Below are 25,851 nucleotides of genomic sequence, written 5' to 3' on the forward strand. Positions count from 1 at the left end.
TTTCAGCGTTTTAAGGTCATTTCATTATCTTCCAGCTTTCTGATGAGAAGTTAGTGGTATTTCTTACCATTGCTCACTTGATACAATATGTATTCTTTTTTTTCTTCCCACTGCTCTAAAGATTTCTCTTTTTATCTTTGGCTTTATGCAATTTTGTTAATTTTAGGATTAGGTTACCTCTAATATAGAGGCATGCCTTTTCTGAGTCTCTGTTGAATACATGAGGTATTCAACAAGGTCTTTCACTCTAGCTGCTAGGAATTTTAATGTCTTCTGGATCTGTGCTTGCAAGCTCAGAAGTTGTTCGGTTCACACTCTGTAGTTGCTCTTTCCCTACATGTTATTTTTTGACTGATCCGATGCAGTATTGCCTGCACATGTGCAGCTTAGTCTCTAGGCAAAGACTCAGGAGATCACTCTAAAGATTTCTGAAACTTTGTCTCCACAACTCCCTTCTAGTTTTGCTGCTCAAATTCCAGCAACCTCAGTAACCTCAAACTTCAAGCTCTATTTCCTCAACTCAGTGAGATTCTTGTGGCTTTTTCGGTGTTTCTCCTCTATGGGATATAAGCAGAAAGCCTGGGCATTTGTGAGTCGTTGTTTCTCTTCTCTCGGGATTCACAGTCCTGTGCTGCCTGTCATCCAAATATCTGAAAATAATATTTCATTTATGTTGCTGAGTTTTATAGTTATTTACAGAAGGTCTAGCCCAATACAGTTTACTCCATGATAATTGAAAGTGGAAGTATAGGAGTTTACTTTTTTTTAAAAAGCTCTTTATAATTTTTGGTGTATTATAATTTTTAGATGATGGCTTTATTTTTAAAAATCATGTCAGCTCATATTTTAATTTTCAAGCAATACAGAAAGTTACAGAATAAATTTTTTTAAAAAGGAATAATAACTCAATATTCCTAAACCCAAAGTTTGCCAGTTATATTTTGGGCATCTTTTATTGGTGGTCTACTCATAGAAGGATAGTTATTTTATTTTTAAAATGTCATTCCTGTTATTTCTGATATAAGGCATTTAAGTTTAATCAACAGAGCTAAATTTGTTAAATAAAAGAAATATGGGAAAAACTGCTCAACCACAGATAAATACTTTCTAAAAGAGCTTTCTCTAGACTTAAGGAATAAGATTACAGAAAAAGGCAAAGAGCTGACTTATGATAGCAATAATTGTGTGCTCCAGTAGGTCTCTCACATAGAAAATAATAAAGTATTGGCAAATATCCGTTGCTCCTAGGAACATACAGTGATACAGCTTTCTAAATGGCAGTTTGGCAATATTCAGAATCCTGAAAATGTTCATAACCTTTGCTCAAGTTTACCTTTTATGAATTTATTATGAGGCAATAGAGATGCACACAAAATGTGTGTGTTACTTATTCATTACAGTGGTATTTACAATGTTTACAAAATTAGAAACCTCAAATGATTAAGTTGTGCCACAGTTGTGTAACCAAATACCATAAAACTATTACAAATCATGTTGTTTAAAATTTTTATTTAGTGGACTGTACGGATTATAATAAAAATAACAGGCAGGAGATGAAAAATTAAGAATTTGGATTTTGAGGGTTATAAGAAAAGTTAATGATAAAAACAGGATGATAAATACCCAATCCTTTTTTTCCGTTTTTGCAGATACTTTAGCTTGAGCTTTTTAAAAAAAAAAAAAAAATATATATATATATATATATATATATATATATATATATATTATTCCACTTTAAGCTTGAGCTTTATTGATAGCTTTATAACTAGATTTAATGAAAGGAACACTTATTCTTACACCGTACATGTAATATGTAACCTAAACTTTTTCCAGACTAAGGCAGTCTCCCATGCTTCATAGTTTAAAGTTATGACTTTCTATCAAACAGTTCATTATGCACTTGGATAAATTTAATATTGCTATCTTTCCTGTTTTCTTTTTTTCTAGAGCTGGTTTTAAAGAAGTTCTGATCTTGCTTTCTCAGCCAGTGTTCCTGCCCACTTCCTTGCAGGTGTAGAAGTCCTTATGCTAAAGAAAGAATGGACATCATAAGTCTTTTGTTTTCTCAATAAAATATTACATTTGCTGTCTGTATCCCCGGCATGTTAAACATATGGACCTGGTGCTCTTCAGGAACTCACTGTAGTGACTCAGCTTCACATATTTTGCTATGTATAGAACATGTTGGAAATTCATAGCAGAAAGTTAATAATTAAGAGTCAGAGCATTGTTATGGTTAATAAACAAAGAAATAGGCGCGTCCTTCAGGGAAGCGTCACTCATACCAGACCTCAAAGAAGAATGACCTTAACCTAAGTGGTCTAGAGTCTATTCCTCAGCAGTCACAGATCCAGAAACTCAGTTGGATCAGGGAACTGATTCCATTCTAAGCAAATTTATGGAATACTGATAAAGAAAGCAAGGCTGATTTTAAAAATTTATATTAAGAAACAGTATCAAGCCATGATAGTCTGGTGGTCCACCTTGTCATTGTAGGGTTATATCTGCCGAAAGGATGTGAACGACTGGGTTCGCTGATGAGAGCATGTCATCCTGAAGTTTTGTTTTTTAACCTGAGCCTCAGTGTTCTCATCATTAAAGTGGTAATAAAAACTCATACCTCATAAGATTATTGTGAGAACTAAAGATAATCCAATAAAGTGATTAGTACAATTCCTTGCATATCCTTGCTGTTCAGTAATTGTAAAGATTGTTTACCTGTACATCTGAATTTGAAGTCTTAAAGATTGACTTGATCTTTTCTTGATTCCTGCAGACATTGCTGGGAGCTCTACTGATCTTGATGTTATAGGATACTAACATTACTTTATTTACAAGAATATTTTTGTTCTAAATGGTAAAATTTAACTCAATCTATGAGTTTCTGCATAGATTATGTGTTACTGTAAGATCTGCCTGTTTTACTATTTCGTATCTATGGTAAGAATCTCTTTTAAAGAATTCAGCAGTATTTGCTTTTCCAATTTGGCATTTCTAAAACAGCTTGATATTTCTTGTAAAACAAGAAGTTAAATCCAGGTAGCAAATTTAATAAGCTGTTTTTACTAAAAGCTGACAAATTTTTAAGATTGGTGTTGTGTTGTTAGTGTTTCCAGTTCATTGTATTTGTAGACTGTGGTTTTGTAAGGGATCTAGTCCAATTCCCTCTTTTTCAGATGAGTTTACAGAGAACCACAGTGAAACTAAGCCAGACAGCTGATGCATCATAGGGTGTCCCTGGGACTGTGAGGTGCCAGTGCAGCTGGGCCCAGGACAGTGAGGCCCTTGATATAAGTGTGTGTACTCTGGAGGAGGCAAGGAGAGGAGCCAGCTCCTCCTTTTGGGTGTCAGCATCATTTCTTTCACATGGTTTTGAGAAGGCAGTATTGAATTAAGCAGTGAGCTTGCCATCCAGAGGTGCAGACGTCGTAAGTTCCTTACTTCTAGGAGGAGCCCCTGCCTGCCCCTGCTTTCTTGATTAGCCAAATCCAAATCAGAGGTGAAAGAACAAATGTCCTTTTTGTGTCAGATTTCGTGTCTACTACCTAGACACCTTACGGCAGTTGAGACTTACCTAAGAGCATTTTAATGGCAGAGCTCAGACTCCTTTGTATCGCAGTGCCTCTCTACTTGAAATGAATTTAATTTCTCTTCCATGGAAGATATTTATGTGGGAGACTTGTTAAAGAATGTGTTGACATCTGTTTAGGTGTTATTCCCTAAGTGTATGCCGTAGTACTTTTTTATACACAGTTCTGGTGTCTAATTATCTCAGATCTGCATCGTCTCCTTAGCAAAGTCCCTGAGGTCCTGTATCATTTTGATCTCCCTTTGTTTGAACCTCAGGGTATGGAACATTTTAAGCATTCAATAATTAACTTGAATAGTAGGTAAATATTTGTTATCAGTTTCTAATTGCACCAAATTTTACATTTTATCATAATGGAAAACATATGAAGAGCTGGATTTGCTACATAAAGTTCATACCATCAGAAGGTTTAAGATAGAGAAGTTATCTAGTGCTGTTGTCATTTAAAAGGAGCCAGTGCTCCCACATTAGAGTTATATTTAATGTGTTAAGAATTAAAGTCAGGAAGAATAAGATAGGTCACTTACTTAAGTAGCTTTTAGTCATTTGGTTAGTCTGTTAACTTTTATGGCATCATCCCAAAATATATATAGTTACAAATAATGAATACCTGTCTTATTTGAATTATAATATTCTGTGTGTTTTGTTGTACTGATTTGCTGTGGGTTTATCTTGGAGGAAAAAGAAATATTTCATGCCTTCTTAGGATGGTTTTACAGAGGGGTGCAAATGTGACCAGTCTTAGTACTTGATCCCAGTCAGCATTCAAAGGGCATGTTTTTGGTGTCAGAGGGAATTAGGTGAAAAAAATATGGATCGATTAGTATAAATATGTTACTGCTATTAGAAAAAGTAAGGTACATTCCATATTAATAATGGACAGCATTATCATTTCTGTTTCAAGGACCCAATGAATATCTAATATGAATATATAATCTTTATTCAAACTTCTATTTGATTTGTGTATACTCTGTTTGCCTTGTCTTAAATTCTCTTTTTTACATGATGATATTAAATATTTGTGTTTAGCTGATACTAGGTATTACTAGCCTCTATGGTTGGTTGAAAGAGATGCCTGTTTCTCAGTCTAGAATTTATACCCATTTCATATATTTGTAGGTAATTCATTCTCCTGTTTCATTAATGCACACATACTCAAAAGACTTGAGACATTTTATATACATTTGCCAGTTTGGGGGTAAAAAATCTGTCAACCAACTCTCCAGAGTCTGCTTTTTCAATTAGTCTGTAATTCACATTTACTTTGAGGTATATGTACGCTAGTAGGTTAGATTAGTGGGTGTATTCAAGCTGACTTCTTTTACTCATCAGCATGTCTTTGAAACTCAGTCTGGTTGTTGCGTGTATCAATGGTTGATTCCGTTTCGTTGCTCAATAGTATTTCCTTGTATAGCTGCACTAACAGTTTGTTTATCCATTCACCTGTTAGAGAAGGATATTTGGGTTATTTCCAGTTTGAAGCGATTATGAATAGAACTGTTATAAACATTTATATATGGGTTTTTGTGTGAACACAGTTTTCATTTCTCTAGGATAAATACCAAGGGTTGGGATTGCTGGGTCATATGGTATATGTATGTTTAACTTTATCAAAAGTTGCCAAGTTGTTTTCAAGAATGGCTGAAAACAGCCCCACTCACAATGTTATAAGAGTTCTAGTTCCTTTGCATCTTTGCCAGCATTTTGTGTTACCACCACTTTTTATCTTATCTGTTCTATGTCATTTTGGCTTTAAATTTGGATTTCTCTAATGTCTAATAATATTGAATATTTTTATGTATTCAATGGCCTTCTATCTGTTCTTTTCAGTGAACTCTGTTCAAGTCTTTTGCCCATTTTTTAATGGCTGTTATATGTTTTCTTACTGTTGAATTTTGAGAGTTCCTTGTATATTCAGGATAGAAATCCTGTGTCAGATATGTCATTTGCCAATAATTTCTCCCAGTCTGTACTTTACTTTTTATTCTCTTCACACTGTCTTTCACAGAACAAAAATTTTTCATTTGAGGAAGTTCAATTCATATTTTTTTTTCTTTTATGGATAGTACTTTTGGTGTCACGTCTAAAAATTCTTTAACTCTGTGTCACAATGATTTTATCTCATGTTCTAAAAGTTTTATAGGTTTGCATTTTACAAGACATTACATCTGTGATCCATTTTGAGTTATTGTATAAGGCATGAAGTTTAGGTTGAGGTTTGTATATTTGGTATATGGGTTGTCCAATTGTTACAACACCTATTGTTTAGGAAAAGACTACCCTTTCTCCATTGAGTTGTCTTGAACTGTTGTCAGAAATCAGTTGGTCACATTTGTGTGGGTCTCTTTCTCAGCTCTATTCTGTTTTGTGTGTCTGTCCTTTCCCAATACTACGGAATGTTTTAATTACTATTGGTTTTTAATTATATTTAAAAGCAGGACGTATGATTCTTTCAGTTTTATTCCTCTTCAAAATTATTTGGCTATTCTAGTTCCTTTGCCTTTGGTTTTAAAATCAGTTTCTTTGTATCTATAAAAAATATACTGGGAAGGGATTGATTAGAATTGTGTTAAATCTGTAGATCAGATGGGAAGAATTGACATCTTTAATATGTTGAGTCTTCCAGCCCATGAATCTGGTATCTCTCACTGCTTATTTACATATTTTCTTATTTCTTTCATGGTGTTTTAGTTTTAGCAAACAGCTCTTGTACATGTTTTGTTAGATTTAATATTTCAGTATTTCAGAGGTATTACGAATAGTCTTTAAAATGTTTAGTTTCTAACTGTTCATTGCTAATATATAAAAATATGTTTGACTTTTGTGTATTGACCTGTATCCTGTGGCCCTGTAATCTTACTCTTTAGTTCTAGAAGGTTTTCTTGGTAGATTCTTTGGGATTTCTATGTAGATAAATATGTCTTCAAATAGAGATAGTTTTAATTCTTTCTAATCTGTAGGCTTTTTTTTTCTTCTTGGTTTCTTTCACTGGCTAGGACATCAAATACAATGCTGAATAGAATTGATGAGAGTAAATATCATTGATTCCAATTATAGAGGGGAAAGCATTTTTCCCAATTACAGAGTGAAAGCATTAAGGCTTTCACCATTAAGCATGTTAGCTGTAGGCACGTCCTTTTACCTGATTTGGGTTTGTTTTGCTGGTTTTTTCTTCTAGCTTCTTAAGGTGGACAGTTAGATTACTGATTTGTTAAGTTTCTTTTTTGCTAATAATAAGCATTTAATGCCATACATTTTCCTCTGAGCATTGCTTAACTACATTATACAAATGATGTATTTTTATTTCCTTTCAGTTCGAGATATTTTCTAACTGCATTTGAGACTTCCTCTTTGACTCAAGGATTATTTATATCACTTAATTTCTAAATTTTTGGAGATTACTTCTGTTATTGATTTCTAGTTTAGGTTCATTATGGTCAACGAACATATTTTGTGTTACTTCAGTTCTTTTAAATTTGTTAAGATTTGTTTTATGGCCTAGGATATGATCTGTCTTGGCGAACATTTTGTGTTTACTTGAAGAGAAAGTGTACTTTGCTCTTGCAGGGTAGAATTTTTTGTAGATACCAATTAGATAACAGTTGGTTAATAGTGTTCCGTCTTGTGGTTGATTTTTTTTTTTCTGTTAGATTTTTGTTGCATAGGTTTTTGTTTGTTTGTTCGTTTGCTTGCTTGCTTTTTGAGATGGAGTCTTGTCCTATTGCCCAGGCTGGAGTGTAGTGGCAAAGCCTCGGCTCACTGGAACCTCCGCCTCCCGGGTTCAAGCAATTGTCCTATCTCAGCCTCCAAAGTAGCTGGGATTACAGGCATGCACCACCAAGTCTGGCTAATAGTTTTGTATTTTTAGTAGAGACGAGGTTTCACCATGTTGGCTAGGCTGGTTTCAAACTCCTGACCTCAAGTGATCTGCCCGCCTTGGCTTCCCAAAGTGCTGGGATTACAGGCGTGAGCCACCTCGCCTGGCCAGTTGCATAGTTTTTTGAGAGGAGGGTGTTGAAATCTCCAACTGTAATTGTAAATTTGTCTATTTCTCCTTCCAGTCTGTCCGTTTTTGCTTCATATATTTTGAAGTTCTGTTGTTAGGTGCATGCATATTTAGTTATATTTTCTTGGTGAATTACCATTTTCATTATTATATTGTGGCTCTTTTTATTCCTAGTAATTTTCTTTGCTTCAAAACTTACTTATTTGATAATGATACAGACAGTTCACATTTCTTTTTATTAACATTTCCATGGTATGTGTTTTTTTCATCCTTTTACTTCTGACCTACTTATCTCATCATATTTGAAATAAATTATAATTGAGTCATCCTTTTCAAAAAAAATCTAACAATTTTGTCTTTTATTGGTGTTTTTAGGTTATTTACATTTAATATAATTACTGATATGTTTAGATTTAGCCCTGCTGTTTATTATTTGCTTTCTATTTGTTCTTTTTATATATTTTCCTCTTTTTCCCCTTCCTGCTGTCTTTTGAGTTATTTAAACAGTTTTTAGTATTCTATTTTGATTTTATTGTTTTTTAAAAATTATGTCTCATTATAGTGCATGTTTGTAGTTGCTCTAAGATTGTAACATGTACATTTAAGTTTGTACAGTCTACTTAGAATAAGTCTTTTTCCACTTAAGTTTATTGTAGAAACCTTAACACCACATCCTCTGCCCTCTTCCTTTTTTGTTGTATTGTCTTTTGTATTCCATCTACATACATATAAAACCCCATCAGACAATTACATAGTTTCTGCTTTCAACCAGGTGGTTACTGTTTCTTTTTTTTTTTTAAACCTCAGTATCCACCAGATGGTTACCATTTCTTTGTTCTTCCTTAATTCTAGATACTACATGTTTTTCCCCTTGATATCATTTCTCTTCTATTCTTTAGTAACTCTTTCAGACTGGATCTGCTGTCAATGAATTCTCATAATTTTACCTTCATCCAAAAGTGTCTTCATATTGCTTACTTTCCTAGAGTCTGAGTTGATAGTTATTTTCTTTCAACCGCTTAAAATGTGCTATTTCCTTTTGAACTCCATTGTTTCTAGTTAGAAATTTATAGGTAGTCAAATTACTATTCCCCTATAAGTAATGCATTACTTCTTTTGTTTTTTTCTTGCTACTGTCAAAATTCTTGTCTTTATTTTTCAGCAGTTTGACTATGATATATCTGGGCATGGATTTCTTTGGATTTAGTCTAGTTGGTATCTCTGTGCTTCTAGAATCTGATATGCCTTGTATCTTTTACCAAGTTTGTTAAAGTTTTCAGCCATTATTTCTTCAAATACTTTTCTACATTGCTGTCTTCTACTCTCCTTTCAGGATATCAGTGACGTAAATGTCAGACCTTTTGATAACCCAAAGGTCCTTATGGCTCTATTCACTGTTTTTCTCCTTGTTGTTCAGACTAGATCATTTCTATCAGTCCATCTTCAGGTTCACTGACTTTCCTATGTCATCTTCATTTTGCTTATTAAGTCCATCCAGTGTTTAATTTCAGTTACAGTTTTTTTCAGTTCCAAAAAAAAAAATTTTTTTTTGAGACTGAGTTTTGCCCTTGTTGCCCAGGCTGGAATGCAATGGCACGATCTTGACTCACTGTAACCTCTGCCTCTCGGGTTCAGGCGATTCTCCTACCTTACCCTCCTGACTAGCTGGGATTATAGGCATGTACCACCATGCCCAGCTAATTTTATGTTTTTATTAGAGATGGGGTTTCTCCATGTTGGTCAGGCTGGTCTTGAACTCCCCACCTCAGTGATTTGCCCACCTCGGCCTCCCAAAGTGCTGGGATTACAGGTATGAGCCACTGTGCCCAGCCTAAAATTTTCCTTCTGTTTTATTTTATGGCTTCTATTTATTTGTTAAGAGACTTATTTGTTTCAAGAGTGTTTTCACTTGTTGGATCATTTTTATAATAACCGCTTTAAAGTCATTGTCAGATAATTAAAACACTGTGTCATCTCAATGTTCGTGTCTGTTTATTTTCCCATGCAAGTTGATATTTTCTGGGTCCTTCATATTCCAAGTAATTTTAGATTGCTTCCTGGGCATCTTCAATATTACATTATAAGACTCTGGGTCTTATTTAAATTCCATGGAGAATGTTGATATTTGTGTTTTAGCAGTCAGTTGACTCTGTTGGGCTCAACCTTCAAGTTGCAGCCAGCTTTCTGTGGGTGGTGATTTCAATGTCAGTTTGTTTTCAAAGACTGTGGTGCTTTGCTGTTTGGGTCTGTCCTGTATGCAATATCAGTTTGATACTGTTCCAGTCAGTTTGAGATAGGTGGTAATCTCTCTCTTAGTTCAGTTCTCATCATTTTTGGTATGCTGTTTAGGTTGAGATCCATGCCGTGCTCAGCTCTGGGATCAAGCCAGGAGTTTATAATCAACTTTATGGATTGACTTTTCTGCACGTTCCTCCCTCTCAGCAATTTCCCTTATACTTTCTGCTCCTGACCTCTGAGTCCTTGAGAGGAAAAGCTGGGTCTTTTTCTACTCTGCTCACTTCCTGTGATTGCACCCACATCCAGGGCTAAGTGGTAGGAATACAGAGAGGAAAAAAAAAGTTGATGGAAAGAGGTTGCCCACTCTCTTGAAATGACAGCTTCTAGGATTATGGAGGAATGTTTCCCTCCCTCAGAATTTTAGGTACCTGTGGGAGCCCAACTATTACCTGCCACGATCCTTTTCCTAGCTTCTTAAGCCTGAACTGAAGGGCTTCTCCTGGATCTCTGCATTGATTTCCACTTCTAGAGGTTTCTCTCAAGTCGATGGCAGGATACAAGAAAAGAAAAAAGTAAACTTACCACTGGTTCCATGCTACCATTGAATTTTGATCTTTTCCCATCTTCCACCCACCATTTACTTTTCAGAGCCTTTAAATAGCTGCTGCAGGCATTCTGGGGTTTTGTAGCTATATTAAGTAGGAGAGACAGGATGGAGTGTTTTTACTCTATCTTGGTTTGCTTTGGAGCAATGTGTACTGTTAAGTATGACATTCATTTTTTCAGTCAACACACGTAGCTATCATTTGAGTGCTTACTATGTATTGGGCACTTTTTACATATGTTATTTATTTCTCCAATAACTTTCCCCATTTTAGACATGAGGAAATTTTAGGGTAAAACTGTTAACCTATGTCCATAGATGTTAAATACAAGCAAGGATTTGTATTTCTTCTTTTTTGAGACAGAGTCTTGCTCTGTCTCTCAGGCTGGAGTGCAATATCGCTATTTCAGTCACTGCCACCTCCACCTCCTGGGTTTAAGTCATTCTCCTGCCTGAGCCTCGCAAATGACTGGGATGGGACTACAAGTGCATGCCACCATGCCTGGCTAATTTTTGTATATTTAGTAGAGATCGGGCTTCACCATGTTGGCCAGGCTGGTCTTGAACTCCCGACCTCAAAGTGATCTGTCCACCTCGGCCTCCCAAAGTGTTGGGATTACAGGGATGCGTCACCACACCTGCCAGGGATTTGTATTTCTGACCCCCAAAGCTTTGCCATTTGCCTGTATGCCAGTGTGGTCCCAGGGCTAGCATCATCAGAATCACCTGGGAACTTGTTAGAAACATAATGTTTCTGGCTCTACCTCAGATCTATTGAATCAGAAATACTGGTAGTGGGACCCAGTAATTTTGACAAGCCCTCTGTTACCCTGATACATGCTAAATTTGAAAAACACTTCTCCATGCTATATAGCTTCACAAGCACTATGTGTGGTTTAGTTTCTTGGCAAAACCTTAATATAAGAAACCAATTTTTCACTATTGTTTGAGACATATGCCAGTATGCTAAAATCTAATTTTCTGCTAACATCACTGACATACAGCTTGAAATGGACACTTTATTACTCAAGACAACAGTAGTTAAAATATAAATACTGTGACTTAAAAATTTTGAATATGTGTGCATAATAGGGGCTCCAAAAGTAGTCATGTGTTGCTTAACAACAGGGATACGTTCTGGGAAATATGTCATGAAGCGATTTCATTGTGCCAACATCATAGATAAGACTTACACAAACCTAGATGGTATAGCTTGTATAGCCTACTATACACCTAGGCTATATAGCGTTGCCTGTTGCTCCTAGGCTAGAAACCCATATAGCATGTTACTGTACTGAATACTCTAGATGTTGTAACACAGTGGTGTTTATGAATCTAAACATTATACATAGAAAGGGTACAGTAAAAATACAGTATAAATATTTTTAAATGGCATACCTGTATAGGGCACTTATTTTGAATGGAGCTTTCAGGACTGGAAGTTGCTCTGGGTGAGTCACTGAGTGGTGAGTGAATGTGAAGGCCTAGAACATTGCTGTATTGTAGACCCTATAACCACTGTACACTTAGTCTATACTAAATTTACTTAAATTTCTTTCTTCAATAATAAATTGACCTTTAGCTTATTTACTTTGTAGACTTTTTAATTCTTTGTAACTTTTTGTCCCTTTTGTAGCAACACTTATTTTAAAACACAAACACACAGTTGTACAAAAATACTTTCTCTTTATATCCTTGTTCTATAAGCTTTTTTCTGTTTTTAAATTTTTAGATTTTTTTGTTAAAGACTAGGATACAAACACACACATTATCGTGAGCATACACCTGGTCAGGATCATCTAGACATCACTAGAATATGAACTGTTCAGCTCTGTTGTGATCTTAAGGAACCACAATCATAATATGCCATCTCTCATTAACCCAGACATCTTTTTGCAGCACATGACTGTATAAGTAAAGAAAGCACACTTAGATATCGTTTTTGGCCAACAAATCACTTCACCTCTGGTAACTACTATCTTATGCCCTATATTTTACATTTCAGGATATTAATACTGTTTGTTGTGGATTTCAGGGCAACTTTTGAGATTGTCTCAGATTAAGATTAGGTTGTCCGGGCGTGGTAGCTAATGCCTGTGTAATACTAGCACTTTGGGAGGCCAGGAGTTTGAGACCAACCTGGCCACCAACATGGTGAAACCCTGTCTCTACTAAAAATACGCAGTTAGTTAGGTGTATTGGCAAGCGCCTATAATCCCAGCTACTCAGGAGGCTGAGGCAGGAGAATTGCTTGAACCTGGGAGGCGGAGGTTGCAGTGAGCCAAGATCATGCCACTGCACTCCAGCCTGAGTGACAGAGTGAGACTCGGTCTAAAAAAAAAAAAAAAAAAAATGATTAAATGGCCCATGGTTGGAGAATGGGTTCTATTTCATACAATTTTTTCCACAAAATATTAAATGTATAACTAAATTTAATTTGCATATTCTTATAAGACATTTTATATACACTTGCTGATCAGGGGAAAAAAATTTGTTAACCACATTTTCAGAGTCTGCTTTTTTAATTAGTCTCTAATTCTCATTTACCTTTAAGTATATGTAGGCTAGTATATTAGATTGGTAGGTATATTCAGATATGAAGGTTAATTATGGACCATTGTCTCTTTTGTGATAAATTTTGGGGTCAGAAACACTTGTGTTTAAATCTGAGTTCTCCTTTTACTAATTAGTTTGGTGGGGGTTTGGAGCAGAGCAGAGGTTATTAATTCTCTATTGTAGAAATAAGCTTTATAGCCGTTCTTTTTGTATTTTAAGTCCATTACTCCATGGTGTCTGCATTAGCAACATGCATACTATCTGCTGGATACTCTTCAAGGAGTATCAGTACTAAGGTAGAAAGGGCTGCTATAGGCTGAATGTTTGTATCAAAACCTAATCCCCAGCATGATTGTATAAGGAGGTGGAGCCTTTGGGAAGTGATTAAGTTATGAGGTTGGTACCCTCATGAATGGGATTTGTGCCTTCGTAAGGAGCTGAAGAGAGTTCTCCTTCCACATGTGAGGTTACAGTGAGAAGGTGGCCATCTCTGAACCAGGAAGCAGACCCTCACCAGACACCAAATCTGCAATGCCTTGATGACCTTAGACTTTCAGCTTCCAGAACTATGAGAATTACCTTTCTGTTGTGTTTTTGTTATGACAGCCAGAAAATATTAATACTAAGACACAGACCCTGTCCTCCAGGAGCTTATTGTCTATTGAAATAAACAGGAAAGGACTTAGACAAAAACGTGATTGCTGTGATACAGATATGTACAAAGGACTGTGGATGTGGTGTGTTGGAGCCAGGTCTGGCCAGTAGAGTTGAACTGTTGGTGGTATATACACCACAGAAACCAGCAAAATGCTGTGTCTAGTCAGTTCTGCTATAATGAGATGTATTCATTCTTAAAAATCACCTGGTGTAGGAAAAAATGGGATTGGAGCACAACACATGAAAGTTTCATCAGTAACACATTTCTAAAAGAAGTAGGAACCTAATAAAAATTATAGCACCATTTTAACAATTTTACATGTTAAAATGGTTAAGAGAAAGAAAAATACTGTAATAAATATGGTACTTTACCTTGAAAAAGGCCTGAAGTTTGCTTGTGGAAGTAGTAATGGGAAGAGTTGCCTCTTGTGAGTTACTGTGAAATGGTGGAAGGATGGTTGCCTGAAATCTGAGGAAAAGTTAACACCAGATGTGGATGGCTGTGGCTGGTAACATAACTGAGGTCGCTGGGAGATGTTTGAGGTGTATGTGTTGTGTATTCCTATGTTCAGGCTCTGTGGCTGGATGCAGTTTTATTTTATCCATCTAGTGTTAAATGGCACATAAGTAAATGGGATGCATGTGCTCATGTTGTTCCCCAATGTACACTGAAAGAAATTCTAGTTTTCAAAGCAAATGTTATAGTAGAGCTGACTGTATCAGAGCTTTTATTCCATTCTGAGAGCTGGCTTACCAGAGCACCACTGGAAGGAGCTGTCAGTCAGCCTGGAGGGCTCTTGGATACCTTTATAGGGAAGATGATGAGTAGTGAACTGAGACTTGCCGAATGAGTGTAATAATATTTTTGCCAGGTATAGCGTGAGTAGAGGGAGGACATTCCAGGCAGAGGGAAGAGCAGCTTGTGGAAGAGCATGCAGAAGGAAGCCTGGTGTCTCCAGAAAACTCATACGTAGTTTGAACCTGGATAATGAAACTTAGTGGTTAGGCAGGGGCCAAATTCATCATGGCCCAATGTGCCACTTGAAAGAATTTACATTTTATCCTTCAAGGGGTAGAGACCACTGAAGAATTTTGAACAGAGACTATTTCCCAGAGCTGATTTCTGTGGCACTCCCTGGAGACGGTATGGAAGATAGTTTCAGGCAGGTCCAGCTGGGCTCTGAATCTGGAGGTAAGGAAGAACAAATGTGTATCTTTAATAGGCTTGACCCCTTTGAGAATATTATAAAAGCTTATAGATGCTCACTGGCAACTGTGTCCTTTCTGTGTTCCTAGAAATCATTATTACTGTAATTTCATCTTTTGATATTAAGCGTCAGGGCCATGAGTTAGGCATAAAATGGTGATAAGTCAGGTGAATTTATAACCAGCTTTCACAATAGCTAGTTTCGCTGTAAGCTTTATTCTTACAATATTTAAAAATTAGATGGTGAATCATAATTGGAGAGATTTTAACATCTTAATGTGTATCCATTGACAAATAATTACATAGATTCCTATTGTTGCCCAAATTAGTTTTATTTTATTTATTTATTTACTTTTTTGAGGCAGAGTTTCACTCTGTCAGGCAGGCTGGAGTGCAATGGCCTGATCTTGACTCACTGCCTCCCAGATTCAAGTGATTCTCCTGCCTCAGCCTCCTGGGTAACTTGGATTATAGGTGCATGCCACCACACCCAACTAATTTTTGTCTTTTAAGAAAAGACGGGATTTTACCGTGTTGGCCAGGCTGGTCTTGAACTGCTGGCCTCAGTTGATCACCTGCCTTAGCCTTCCAAAGTGCTAGGATTAAAGGGGTGAATCACAGTGCCCAGCCCCAGATTATTTTATAATAATAACCAGGCCAGGTGTGGTGGCTCATGCTTATAATCCCAGCACTTTGGGAGGCTGAGGCAGGCGGATCACGAGGTCAAGAGCTTGAGACCATGCTGGCTTTATATAAAAACACAAACAATTAGCCTGGCATGGTGGCACGCGCCTGTAATCCCAGCTACTCAGGAGGCTGAGGCAGGAGAATCGCTTGACCCTGGGAGGCAAAGGTTGCAGTGAGCCAAGATCCTGCCACTGCACTGCAGCTTGGGTGGCAGAGCAAGACCCTGTCTCAAAAAACAAACAAACAAACAACAACAACAAAAACCCAGCTGGGTGGGGTGGCTCATGTCTGTAATTCCAATACTTTGGCAAACTGAGGTGGGAGGATCGCATGAGTCCAGGAGGTCAAGGCTGCAGTGATCCTGGATTGTACCAGCCTAGGTGACAGAGTGAAACTGAGACCCTGTCTCAAAATAAATAAATAACCGTTGTAAGGGGTGAATAAATAATAAGCAAATAAGATTCAAGGCTAAAAAAGCTATAACATTCTTTCACGGAAAATTTACAATTAGATACAAATGATTTGAATAACATGTTTAAATGAAGAAAGCCATATATCCCACTCTTTAAAAAAAATCAATATTTTCCCACAGTGCTCTTTAGCAAGTGTTTTGGTGCCTGTTACAGAGCAAGGTGCTGAGAAAACTCATAATCAGGTTGAAGATACTAATGACACACTAAAAGTAATTGAAAACCGGAATATCAGGTTAAAACATAAAAACCATGTTCTACAGTTTTCTGGTTAATAAACTATCTCACACTCTATTTAGGATGTGATCAGTGTGTAATAACTATTTATTAAAAGTCTGAAATGTAGTACTTAAGGGAGTGTTAGACAGAAATAATGGAAACATTGTGGGACCTTTTAGATTTTTCTGATCTTTGAAACTTAGGGAGAGTATAATTAATGAATTATGCATTCAGAGAGGCCATATACCCTCTCAATAATTTGTCTTTGATACTTCTGTGGAGCAATAGTTGCTGGCGTTTTTTATTTCCTTAATAGGCACTGGTGTTTTTTTTTTTTTTTAATTAGAAAACTAAAATTTACAAAAATAATGTATAATTATTACAGAAAATAAAAGAATGCTACTTGCATGAATAAAAATGAAAGCTTCTAACGACCTTTAAAAGCGCTGATTTTTCTTTATAACTCTTAGGGGTCAGATCATCAAATACCAAGTTTCTGCTACAGGTAAGATGCTGTTCAGCTCTACTAACTTATGACAGCCATTTATGAAAGGAAACCAACATACAGGTATAGGCATATAATAAAAAGAAATTTTGTTATTGATAGATGATAATTTTATTATTGATAGACAGTTATACCATAATTCATTGGCCCTAGTTCACTTTAATAGGCAGATATTTGAATCTTCACTTAATCTAGACATTGCTAAAGTATACATTTACCCATATTCTTCTCCCTTAACTCTCAGAATCATAAATTTTTCTTCATGCCATATAATTTTTCTTCTAGTCCTCAGCATTTACTAAAATAATAATGTACCCATCTCTTATAAAAATAAGATTTTTTTTTCCTGAACCCCTGTCCTCATCATACCTAATCCTTATTGCTTTGATTGTCTTCTGACTGATGTTTGGTTCTTCTAGAATATGCAGAGAAATGAAGTCTTAGTCATTTAATAGGACCACATCCAGGAATAAAAGCACCTTTTAAGCATGGCATGGAAGACCCTTTAGAGTCTCTTTCTTCCTCAGTTTTCAGGTTGCTTTGTCAGGCTGCTTTGTCTTTTACTTGACACCGTCCATCCCATACATCAGCCATCTGAATCATTTTCCTTCTTTTGGAGAGCCAGGCCCTTTCCTGAGTCCATGCCTTTGTGATATTTGCCTGAAATGCCATTTTCCACTTGGCACATAGTTATTCAGTCATTAAAACCTAGCTCATGATCACCTTTACTGTGAAGCCTTTCCTGACCCTCTGCATTAGTTAGGATTAGTTGGGTATAGTAGCAAGTAACAGAAACTCCGAAATAAGGATAGCCTAAAAATGAGAATTTATTTCCTGTAAAAGTTCAGAGTTTGCAATGTAGGGCTAAAATGACAGCTCTGCTTCACAAAGTAATTTCCACCTCATGGCTTTGGAAGCTCGCAGATTTGACCCTTGTCCTCATGGTTCAAAATTGGGGTATCTTTGTTTTAATCAGCAGTCTGGAAGAAAAAAGAGACAAAGGGCATATGCCAGCTGTTTATGAAGAAAGCTTCCCTAAAGCCTCTCACACCATGTATCTGCTTGCATCTCATTGGCCAGAACTTAGTCCATGGCCATAAGGAAGGTTATACTATTATGGAAGAAAAGAGAACAGGTATGGGAACAACTGGCAGTCTGCCACATTACTCTAAATAAAGGTAGTTGCTTTATGTTCCCAGAGCACTCTAATTATTTTCACATTTAGTCTGTATTGTAATTTGTTTGCCTTCTCTGCTGGATTCTGGACTTCTCAGAGACTGTGTTTCATCTTTTCATCTCTAGCTCTTTATATAAAGTTTAGCACATGATCCATGCTCATACACGTTGAATGAATGGATAAAGACATTTGGGAAGAGTACAGCAAAAATGTCAGACATAAGCAGATGGCAGTATTTAAATACCCATGTGTACAAGGATAATTGCTTATGTAGACATTGATGTCTATTTCTTATACTTAATTTTTCACCCAATTTTCTCCATTATGTGAAAGAATAGACACAGTCAATAGTAGAGGGCATGCCTCAAAATTGACCCCACAGAACATAGTTATTTAAAAGGTAATATGATTCTGTGGTATACTTTTAAAAATTATTGCAGTAAAATATACATAAAATATGCCATTTTAACCATTTCTCTCTCTTTCCCTTCCTCCCTCCCCCCTTTACTCCCCCTCTCTCTCCCTCTTTTGAGACACAGTCTCTCTCTGTGGCCCAGGCCGAAGTGCAGTGGTGTCATCATAGGTCACTGCAGCCTAGACTTTCTGGGCCCAATTTGTCCTCCTGTTTCAATTTCACAAGTAGCTGGGACTGTAGGTGTATGCTACCATGCCCAGCTAATTAAAAAAAATTTTTTGTAAAGATGGGGCCTCACTATATTACCCAGGCTGGCCTTGAACTCCTGGGCCCAAACGATCCTCCTGCCTTGGTCTCCCAAAGTGCTGGGATTACAGGTGTGAGTCACCACACCTGGCCCATTTTAACCATTTTTAAGTGTATAGCTCAGTGGCATTAAGCACATTCATGTTATTGTGCACCCATCATCACCATCTATCTGCAGAACTTTTTTGTCTTCTCCAACTGAGACTCTATACTCATTAAAAACTATCTCCCCATTCCCTCCTCTCCCCAGCCCCTAGAGACTACTATTCTACTTTCTGTGTCTATGAATTTGACTACTCTAGGAACGTCATGAGAGGAAGCATCCAATATTTGCCCTTTGGTGACTGGTTTATTCCGCTTAGCACAATGTCATTTCCCTTTTTTTTCTTTCCATCCAGCCCAAAATGTCAAGCACAATGTCTTCAAGGTTCATCCATGTTGTAGCATCTGTTAGAATATCCTTCCTATTTAAGGCTGAGTAATATTCCATTATATATATATACATATATATATATACCACATTTGGTTTGTCCATGCATATGTTGATGGACGCTTAGGTTGTTGTGCTACTCCCAAACACCCATTATCCACAGCACAAGCCACATACAGGTTGGTATCCCTTATCTGAAATGCTTGGGACCAGAAGTGTTTTGGATTTAAATATTTGCATTATGCTTAATAGTTGAGCATCCCTGATGTAGAAATTCGAAATGATCCTTTGAGCATTATGCAGGCACTCAAAAAGTGTCAGAATATAGGGCATTTTGAATTTCAGATTTTTCGATTCAGGGATGCTCAACCATTACTCACATAGCTTCTTAAAAGGAAATTTAAGAAAAGTACACTCACCTATATTAAGAACTTATTTTTCTAGCAAGTCATTTATCATCTCTCCCAATCATAGCTTCTGAAGTGTAAACTAAGAAAGTTATGAAACATTGTCCAGGTGTCAAATCTTATGGAATTGGAGAAATACAGTGGCCTTTCACAATAAAAGACTAGATTTTAAAAGTCTCTTAATTATTTGGTGAGAGACACAGGAAAATACAATTTGTAAATTCTTATTCTTTTGAACTATGGAGATTTTATCATGACAATGAGAAGAAATATTATAGCTGTAGCTTGATGGTTTTGCTTTTATAAAATTCCTCTGGCATTGAAGAGAAAAGGATTCTTAATGGGTAAAGTGAGAAAAATTAACTCCATTCCTACTGCCTGACTTTTTTTATCAGATAGGAGTTAGTTTGGTGACAATAATTATTATTGGGTGCTTTGTTGCTTATAATTTGCCAGATGCCTAGAAAATTCTGATTTGGAGTCTGTATCATAGTGGGCACATAGCCCAAATTCCAAATTAGCAGTCAAATTCTTTTACTAAAATTATCTGATCAAGCTTTCAGATAATTAATGCATTTACATAGAATGCATATCCAGTGGTTTAAACAGAATTTCATAGAAGCTTTCCCATTGAAGTTGATTGTTTGGCCAGTTTGGCAAAATGGTGAGTCATGCTTTACTGGCCAACTCGCACACCAGCTGTTGGTATAATCAGTTACCTGAGCCAAGATGAAAGCAGCAGAATACAAGATAGTACCTTGGCTCAGACACCTGTCATTTCTTAAAAAAAAAAAAAAATCTGGATGTAAATTTCCATCCCTCCCCAATGTGCTTTGGGTTTTAAGAAGCAATGTATGACTATTTTTTATCTTTAGAATCTTACAGTTGTAGAGATAAATTGATATGCTTGAAATGATCTGAAAGTTGTGTTAAACTGTAAACACTTTTAGAGAAATCAACAGGGAGACATTTGAACTTGATGTAGATGTTAAAAATAGTAAGAGAGGTATTTTAGAGTAAGGAGAAATTACTTTGGATAAAGCAAGGCCTGATTATGGGTGGTAGTGAGTGAGTGCAAGGCACAAGATGCTGTAACTGTTGAATGTTACTAGAAGAAACAAAATCTGAGTATAATGAGTCCAGGAAGACAGGAGAGACCAAGGTGTTGTAGAAATCTAAGAATGGGACGAAAGAAATCTGGACAAAGTTACTGACAGTGAAAATAGACAGAAAAGGTACATTGGAGGGACATCTTGAAAAAAGAAACTATTGAACTAGGTAACATTTCATATGGTGGCATTTAGTGGAGGGAATAATGAGATTCTCTAAGATTTTCCCAAGAAATCAAGTACATACCTGGTAAATGACATTTCAAGTACAAACCTGGGGGGAAATATTGTTAATTTTAGATATAGTTAATTTGAGGTCCAATGGAGAATAGCCAGAGTGGGACAGACTTTTAGGCTTTTAGTGGAGTTGAATGTGTGGACTAGAAGTATGTTTCCCATACACATCCAGTTGTATTTGAGGAGGTAAAAATTGATCCTAGAGAATACTTATTTAAATGTAAAGGCAGGAACATATGTTCTCATAGCTTCTATGTATATGTTAAAAAATCTTTAAGTAAAACTTTTTTTCCCATTAGGAGGAACATTTTACTTGAAGGAACTAGTTTAGTTAAATACATGAAGTTCATCAATCACATCCAGGAAACTGAAGTTTTTTCCCATACAGAGAAATAAGAAAGCTAATAAGCTGCATCTTGCTAGCAGTAAGTAAGACGCAGAATCAGGATAAGAACTCAGATTCTTTTAAGAACAACATCTTAAAATGAACATTGTGGCAGAATAATGTCATATCAAGGAGAAATATATTCTTAAATATTGTAAATTATTGGATTATTTAACATGTTTAATTTTATAACATTTGAAGTAACATACCAGTAGAAAAGTGGATGCTTCAGGCTCTTCTTAGGTGGGATATTTAGTTGGATCAACTGTGCCAAATTTTATTTGTGGCTTACTCTCTGTTTTTGTAAATAGCAAAACATACATATAACCATATGAAGTCAAAGAGAAAAAAACTTGGCAGAAGACTATATCCATTATTATTTGATTGTAAATTGTCCTAAGATGTAATATCTTACAGGAATAATAATAGAAAGGTAATGTAATTAGAGAAATAATAGTCTTGTGTAGGAGTGGACTATTATTGGGGTTTCACTGAAGGATGCCTGAGGTGGTTGTTAGTAGCACTTTGCCAGTACTTCCAAGCACAAGTACAGTACTGCTTTCTGCTTTCTTTGTTGTCTCTCTTGCGTATACTGCTTTTTGGTTATTTTCTTTTTCTGTAGTAAAATGTAACCCATATATAAAAGAATGAATACATTATAAAGGTGCAGTTTAATGAGCAATTACAAAGCATATTTGCTACCCAGATTAAGAAATAGAATATTGCCAGTGTACCAGAAGCCTGCTATGTGCCCTTTGCCAGTCAAAGTCTACCTGTCCCCACCCCATGCCATCCCCCAGAAGTAACCATGTTCTTACTTTTGTGAAGATTATTTTTTCTTTCTCTTTTACCATCAATGTCTGCATCCCTAACTGGTATGGTTTAGTTTTGCCTCTTTTGTATATACATGTCTACACACATATGTTTACATGTCAGTATTCATGTGTATATTTTTATTTCTCTAATCCATTGTGCATATACTATTCCATTGTATCAATATACCATAATATGTGTATTCTGTTCTACTTTATAATATTGAAAAATGCAGCTGTGACCAGCTTAGGAAATAGGAAGTAATGCCAAGGAGAATCTCCTCTCTCAGAGAACTAAGGTATTAGCTATTCAAGTGGAAACCTTTATTTGTAGAATACTTCTTAATATCATGTTGTATACTAGATTTCTAGGGACCATGAGTTATGAAATACTGGATAAGACCTTTTGTTATTACATTTTGTCACTGAGTAATTTCGGTGCCTGCTATTCCTACAGTCACGTCTAAGGAGAACATTCACTGAGGGAGTAAACCAAGATAGCTATGCGTTAGATCATGAATGACCTTACCTTACCTGGCCATAGGTGATTGGACTGGCATGGGTATCCAAATTAAAGTCACCAGTGATTGGTCAGCCACTGCCTAACCAGGTGGACTAGCACAGAAACTTGTTTACACTTGGGAATCAGCTTAACCAATCACATTCTGACAGGCCTTACAATTGGCTATATTTGTTTAAAGAAATACAGCTTTTGCTTTTAATTTTCTGTCTGTATATACTCCAGATAGACAAGGTGGAGTGCTAGTTACTGTAAGGATACACATAATGCGTATCAGAAAACTCACACAAAAAAACAGAGATTGGCAGTTAAGTATTGGAAGCAGAGTTTTTTTTTTTCAAGACGGGGTTTCACCATGTTGGTCAGGCTGGTCTTGAACTCTCGACCTCAGGTGATCCGCCCGCCTTGGCCTCCCAGAGTGCTGGGATTACAGGCATGAGCCACTGCGCCCGGCTGGAAGCAGAGTTTGAAAAATCAAGAGAAAGCGATAGGAGGGGCTTGTGATAGACCAAGAATTAGCAAAAGATATTAGAAAGTGGTACCTATGAGGCAGAAGAAGAATACAGAGTCTAGAATCAGAGATACCAGTTGGTGGCTGGAGGCAAATCACATATCTAAAGCTGATACCCGGGGATTTGCTGGGTCCCAGTAAGAACCAGAGTTCTAGAATGAAGAGCTGCCAATGCCTGCTGCTCCTCTTGCTGCTTCCTAGGGCAGCCCTGGAACCAGACCCATTCCCAGTCCCAGTATCCTTGAGGCCCAGACCCACTCATGTTACTGATTTTGTTCTTGGACTTCTGACCTGTTTTCCTGATCAAATCCATGTCTATTAATCAGGATCCTTCCCCATCCATACACACCTACATTTGTCTACCCTGAGTGTTAGAACCTTGCAACCAAGAGAGACTCATAAATGAGTTGAAATTCATTAGTGGTATTACTTACCACTAATTCCCAATACTGTTTGAGAAAGTCACACTGGCTTGAGTAGAGATCTGTGTTTGCGATTCCTTTCTCCGTTGATTGCGTTCTCTACCCATCTAACCCACCATTTCTTTGCGTCGCTTTCCATTCTCACCGTTGCTTCATCTTTTCTTTAAAAAGTTTTAAAAATATTCCATTATTAATTTCTTCTGCATTTTAAATATATCTTTGAATTTATAATATGAAATTAAATTGATCTTTTTCAAGATCAACTTCCTTTTTATTTTATTTTTTTGAAACAGAGTCTTACTCTACCACCCAGGCTGGAGTGTAGTGGCATGATCTCAGCTTACTGCAACCTCTGCTTCCTAGGTTCAAGCAATTCTTTCACCTCAGCCTCTGAGTAGCTGGGATTACAGATGCACGCCATTACGCCCAGCTAATTTTTGTATTTTTACAAATCTCAAAGTGCTGGGATTACAGGCATGAGCCACCACACCCAGCTCCAAGATCTACTTTCCTTTTTAAATCGCATTTAAAAATATTGAATCTAATATTTTGGAAAATACTAAAAAGAAAAAAAAATAAAATTACAATAATCAGAAACTATCCAGAGATAACCACAGTGGTATTTCCTAACTATATATATATATGTATATATTTGTAATTTGTGGTATATATGTGTGTTGAGGTCTATTTACTTGTACTATTTTATAACCATTTTTATTTAATTTCATGAACATTTCCAGAATATTAAATGCTCCAGAAACATGGTTTTTTGTGTCTAATATTCCAGCATAGAAAAGTACCACAATTTATTTAACCCGCCCTCCATTCACTGAGCATTATGATTATTGCCAGTTGTTTCTGAATATAACTAATGCAATGATGAATATTTCCTGTATATAAATCTGCATTCTTACCTGATTATGTTCTTGGAATAAGTTTCTAATTGTGAAACCTTGAATAGAAAGATGTGCATAGTTTTAAAGCTTTGGTACATAATATACAATTTCCTTTTTGAAATGTCATATGGATTTATGTTCTCACATTAGTGTGTGACAATGGTACTTTCTCAATACCCATGTTAGATGGTACCATTAAAATGTAAAAGAAATAAAAGCAAATTTTGCCAGGTTGATAAATCTTATATCACATTTTAATTTGTATGTCTTAGACAAATTCCAAGAATGACCTTTCTTCCATATATTTATTGGCCAAGTATACATCTGATTTGTGATTATTCTGGAGATATCCTTTGTTGTTTTTTAATTGAGGTGTTGTGTTTTACCATTTTCTTTGTCTTATTTCCTTTTTTAAATAGAGACAGGTCTTGCTTTGTTGCCCATGCTGAACTTTGAAGTCCTGGGCCCAAGCATCCTCTCCACACCCCCACTGCCACCCCAACCTTCTTAGTAGCTGGGCTGAGGTGCACACCACTGCGTCTGGCATATCTTTTTCTTATAAATTACATATATTAATTTTCAACATATGACAGCTTACTGTAGTTTTAGTGGAGATGGGGTTTCACTGTTGGCCATGCTGGTCTCGAACTCCTGACCTTGTGATCTGCCAATCTCAGGCTCCCAAAGTGCTGGGATTACAAGAATGAGCCATCACGCCCGGCCTGTTTACTACTTTTAAAATTAGGTTTATGTTTTTATAATTAGTTGAAATTCTTACCCATTCATCTTATGGGAACTTTTGAGATTACTCAATTTTAGGCCCCGAAGTATAGTTTTTTAGTTTCAGAAAACTCGACTGTTAACTTTTTGTAAGTTTTTCATTTACTTCCTCCCCCCCGCCCAGTATATATATGCACATATAATCAACATGTTACAGGAAAGGAGTCCTGATCCAGACCCCCAAGCGAAGGTTCTTGGATCTCGCCCTGAAAGAGTTCAGGGTGAGTCCATAAAGTGAAAACAAGTTTATTAGGAAAGTAAAAGAATAAAAGAATGGCTGTTCCTTTCAACAGCCCTGGGAGCTGCTGGTTGCCCATTTTTATGGTTATTTCTTAATGATATGCTAAACAAGGGGCAGATTATTCATGCCTCTTCTTTTTAGGCCATATAGGGTAACTTCCTGACATTGCTATGGCATTTGTAAACTATCACGGGCGCTGGTGGGAGCGTAACACATGAGGACCACCAGAAGTCACTCATGGCCTCCTGGGTTTTGGTTGGCTTCTTTAATGCAGCCTGTTTTATCAGCAAGGTCTTTATGACCTGTGTTTTGTGCTGACCTTCTGTCTCATCCTGTGACTTAGAATGCCTCAGCCGTCTGGGAATACAGCCCAGTAGGCCTCAGCCTCATTTTACCCAACCCCTACTCAAGATGGTTCACATGCCTCTGACAAACATATGTATACTCGAACATTTGTATAATGAT

At 36.6% G+C, this 25,851-nt stretch overlaps 1 protein-coding gene across 6 annotated transcripts in view; it reads left to right on the forward strand.

Moving 5' to 3' along the window:
- Nucleotides 1–25,851, forward strand: part of SOCS5 (suppressor of cytokine signaling 5) — a 58,091-nt gene that overhangs the window by 18,135 nt on the left and 14,105 nt on the right. The window contains exons 1-2 of one of the 6 annotated variants that reach the window (XM_017512734.2): nt 14,792–14,842; nt 16,704–16,738. The exons of 3 other annotated variants lie outside the window; for them this stretch is intronic. The gene's annotated coding sequence lies outside the window, so the exon portion shown is untranslated. Of the gene's footprint in view, nt 1–14,791; nt 14,843–16,703; nt 16,739–24,647; nt 24,738–25,851 lie in introns of those variants that run through there. 2 more of the 6 variants (XM_017512735.2, XM_017512738.2) reach the window with 2 other exon arrangements.

This window comes from Cebus imitator, unplaced genomic scaffold (genome assembly GCF_001604975.1).
Source record: "Cebus imitator isolate Cc_AM_T3 unplaced genomic scaffold, Cebus_imitator-1.0 Scaffold476, whole genome shotgun sequence".
In the NCBI taxonomy this organism is placed as follows: Eukaryota; Metazoa; Chordata; class Mammalia; order Primates; family Cebidae; genus Cebus; species Cebus imitator.